This window comes from Conger conger, chromosome 14 (assembly GCF_963514075.1).
Source record: "Conger conger chromosome 14, fConCon1.1, whole genome shotgun sequence".
Lineage (NCBI taxonomy): Eukaryota > Metazoa > Chordata > Actinopteri > Anguilliformes > Congridae > Conger > Conger conger.
Window position 1 is genome coordinate 1,131,333 of NC_083773.1, and position 4,717 is coordinate 1,136,049.

The following is a 4,717-nucleotide window of genomic DNA, read 5'->3' on the forward strand; positions in this document are numbered from 1 at the left end:
TCGCAGAGTGTGCTCCATGCCCATTAAAAGATCACAAAGACTACTGCCAGAGAGTGCATAATATCCTTACAGCTATTTTTGGCCCCAAATTAAAATATATGACATGTTGAAATGACTGCAATGTGCAAGAGGGGTATTCAAACCAGACACTAATGATGCTTATTAATGGAGTGAATGAAGTCTTGACAGGCTGTGTGTCATTTCCCTAGCAATGCTCTACCGGCATAATGGCTAATGTAAGTGGGTATAATTATATATATTATACCCTGTCTTATGGTATTTTGGCAGGGCTTTGAAGGAGCCAGGCAGTTAGGATGAAAATCAGAGTGGTTAGAAGCTCGGAGAGGTGGAATGGCGTTTGTGAGGAATCGTGCGGATCTAAGATTTTTCCCTGGTTGCGGTCGTGAGTGAGTCAATAGCACCCAACAGTGGCCAAACGGCACACGTGCAAACACGCAGAGACGCTCTCCCCACAGTCCCGCTCTGCCGTCTGCGACACGCTGTGTCACACGCTGATCCGTGCGTCCAGTTATTTGTTTTTAATTTGGTTTTTGATTAATGCATTTACAGTGCCCGTCGCGGTTAACTTTATTGGGAATTACTGTACAGACTTGGCCTATTTACCCGTGTCGCTTGGCTCGATGTTCACGGCTGTATGGAACTGGTTCTGTGTGAATTGTATTCTGTCCAACCGGGTCCGTAGTTGTTCTAATGACCTCGCTAAGCCCTTTTTGCACAGTGCGTCACTTTGGACAGAAGTGTCTGCTGAATAAAGTGTATTGTACTGCGGTGCACTGTGATTAGCGTTAGCATCACTCCACTTCCTGTATTCGGATTCCAGTCACAAAAACGGCTGCTTCTCGGATGCTGTACATTTCCGCCTCGTTTGGGGAAAAAAAACAGCACTAATTAGAGGCCCAGAGGTCTGGGTCTTTATTAATCGTTAAGCCTGGAGTCCTGATAGCGGATCTGTGGAGCTCAAACAACCCCCACCCCCCCAATTTATTTTTTATTTACATATTTTCTGTTTTACAGGAGAGAGCAAGATCTCAGCACCGTCACACACAGGAATGGGAGGGGGGGGGGGGGCTTATGCTCACTGGGAATTAACAAAGCACTTAGTAATTAAATCTAAATTGACATTCTAGTAATTAGCCCCTTAATTACAAGGAATAACACAATTAGCCACAGACTCTTTGCTAATTGTTAATTAGCACAAACGAAGTTATTGTGTGTGTGGCGGAGAGAGGCATGTAACAGAACAAATGTTAATCTGTCCCTCATTCAACATGCTTTCTTCCTCACTCCATTCATGGGCCTGTCGACGTCCCCCCCCCCACCCCCCCCCCCCCCCTTCCTTTGAATTAAGGGTCAGTAATTAAGACCGCTTGCTAACGAGCTTATCGCTAACGAGCTAATCGCGCGCAGTATCAATGCATTTCTTTCATGTGGCTCCAGCTTCGACACAGATTCTTTTGTTTTAACAGATTCTCTCTGTAAATTCTTAGGTTTATATTTGGAATATTAGAAATTGACTTGTTAACACAGATAAAAACATAATGGCACTGTCAGTTCACGTTAAAGGATTGTGGAGTCTATTTGAATGAAAGGACTGTAGTTGGTGTTTACCAAACAATACCAAACAGTATTAAATTGTTCAGTGGTTTCTGAGGTTTATGGATTCGCGGGTGTATGGATTCAGGTGTGTCGATTCAGGTGTGTGGAATCGGGTGTATGGATTCAGGTGTGTCGATTCAGGTGTGAGTGTTCAGGTCTGTATGTTCAGGTGTGAGGTGTGAGCTGTGTGTGTGTGTGTGTGTGTGTGTGCGAGTGTGTGTGCGAGTGTGTGTGCAAGTGTGAGTGAGTGTATCTGGACAGATAAATACACTGAGGGAGAGAGAGATGGAGGGAGAGATAGATAGATGGTTATGAGTGTCACACGCCCACACACACACACACACAGACACACAGACAGAGACAGACAGATAGACAGAGAGAGGGAGACGGAGAGAGGGAGGCAGAGAGAGAGAGAGAGAGAGAGAGAGACAGATCTCTCCATCTTCTCACACAGCAGGGGTGTGGGCCTGGTCTTGCCGGGCCGCGGCCCAGAATACTCCTCTGTCACACGGGTCCAATTAATGAGGTGTGAGATCGCCGGGCCCTGCAGGGTCTCCCAGCATGCACTGGACAGGGTGACATGGCCCTTGTGTCCCCCCCCCAGAGTAATTAACACTTTGAGAGCCATAACTCTGCAGCGGGGGCCTAAATCAGGCTCCATTCACAGCCTGTCCCTGTCACCCGCCCCTCACACGCTGAGATCAGGATCAGGAGTGCTGCTGCACACTGACACCCCCACCCCGACCCCCCCCCGACCCCCCCTCCCGTGTCCTTCCCTCTACTGCGGTCTGACACCCCCACCCTGACCCCCCCCCGACCCCCCCTCCCGTGTCCTTCCCTCTACTGCGGTCTGACACCCCCACCCTGACCCCCCCCCGACCCCCCCCTCCCGTGTCCTTCCCTCTACTGCGGTCAAATCGCAAGATAAGAGTATGTACCCAGCAGCAGATTACTCTATCTCCAAAAACTAATATTTGACTACAGGCTGAGCCCTCTATAAATGCACCAGAACATGAAATTAAACCGAGGGAGGGGGGGTGTGTGTGTGTGGGGGGGGGAACTCGACCAAGCATCATCGTGCCCCTGTAAACACGGCCATGAACACCGCAGGTACAGTCGTGCCCCTGTAAACACGGTCATGAACACCTGTAAACGCAGTCATGAACACCTGTAAACACGGTCATGAACACCTGTACACACGGTCATGAACCCATGAACACCGCAGTTATATTAAAAATCGTTTATTTAGCTGAGGCTTTTATCCAAAGCGAATTACAATTGATTAGACTAAGCAGGGGTCAATTCCCCGTGGAGCAATGTGGGGGTTGTAGCGTAGTGGTTAAGGTAAATGACTGGGACCCGCAAGGTCGGTGGTTCAAATCCCGGTGTAGCCACAATAAAATCCGCACAGCCGTTGGGCCCTTGAGCAAGGCCCTTAACCCTGCATTGCTCCAGGGGAGGATTGTCTCCTGCTTAGCACAACTGTACGTCGCTCTGGATAAGAGCGTCAGCAAAATGCCAATAATGTAATGTAATGTAATGGTAAAGGGCCTTGCTCAAGGGCCCAATGGCTGTGCAAATCTTATCGTGGATACACCAGCGTTTGATGGATCGTGTCAGTGTAAACTTGGTCATGAAGGTGAGGTACTGAACGTGGTGGCTCCTGAGACAGCCAGGCTAGCGCTAACGCTAGCGTAGCTCTGACGATCAGTCCAGAGAACACACGCACACACACGCAGCTCTTGAAACTGGCAGGCTAAAGCTAACGCTAACACAATTCTGATGATCGGTCCAGAGAACACGCACGCACACACACGCGGCTCTTGAAACTGGCAGGCTAAAGCTAACGCTAACACAGCTCTGACGATCGGTCCAGAGAACACGCACGCACACACACGCAGCTCTTGAAACTGGCAGGCTAAAGCTAACGCTAACACAGCTCTGACGATCGGTCCAGAGAACACGCACGCACACACACGCAGCTCTTGAAACTGCCAGGCTAAAGCTAACGCTAACACAGCTCTGACGATCGGTCCAGAGAACACGCACGCACACACACGCAGCTCTTGAAACTGCCAGGCTAAAGCTAACGCTAACACAGCTCTGACGCAGAGAGAGTGAGTGTGTGGTGAAACGCCGCCCGTCTCTGTGGGAGACCGTACCAGTTTGGACCGGGCGCACGGCAGTCTGAACACAGCCCATAATCTCCCCCCCGCCCTCGTCAACCGGCCCCCACTGTGCCTTTAATTGGATCCGTATTACCGTGCGTTCGACCCCGGGAATGATGAATCTGTACGTGTGAGAAAACCATTAATCATTCTTATTCACAGTATAGGCCCAAAAAAATAATTAATTTTTCACAAACCGGACTGGCTTTTTAATGAATATTCATGCATGGAGGAAATTTTGGGGTCAGCTCTAATCAGCCAAGTAATTGGTAATTGCTTTGTGTTCACTAAGGACTGGCCGTCTGGGTTCTTATTAAAAATAAATAAATGACTGTATATGTGTGTGTGTGTGTGTGTGTGTGTGTGCGTGCGCGTGTGTGCGCGTGTGTGTGTGCACAAATGAATACATAACTCTTCCTTTCTGAAATGGCAGTAGAGACGCATGCAGGCTGTGTGGCTTTAAGCGTCCGTTGGCAGGAAGAAGGTTTGAGAACAGAGTGTGACAGCTGGCTCTGCTCAGGATGCTCACCGTGTTCACGGCGGTCTGTGAGGGCGTGGGCTCCCATCCTGTACTGCACAGGTGTGTACAACAGGTAATGTTCACCTGCTCATCCTGCCCTACTGCAGCTGTGTGTACAACAGGTAATGTTCACCTGCTCATCCTGCCCTACTGCAGCTGTGTGTACAACAGGTAATATTCACCTGCTCATCCTGCCCTACTGCAGCTGTGTGTACAACAGGTAATGTTCACCTGCTCATCCTGCCCTACTGCAGCTGTGTGTACAACAGGTAATATTCACCTGCTCATCCTGCCCTACTGCAGCTGTGTGTACAACACTCTAATATTCACCTGCTCATCCTGCCCTACTGCAGCTGTGTGTACAACAGGTAATATTCACCTGCTCATCCTGCCCTACTGCAGCTGTGTGTAC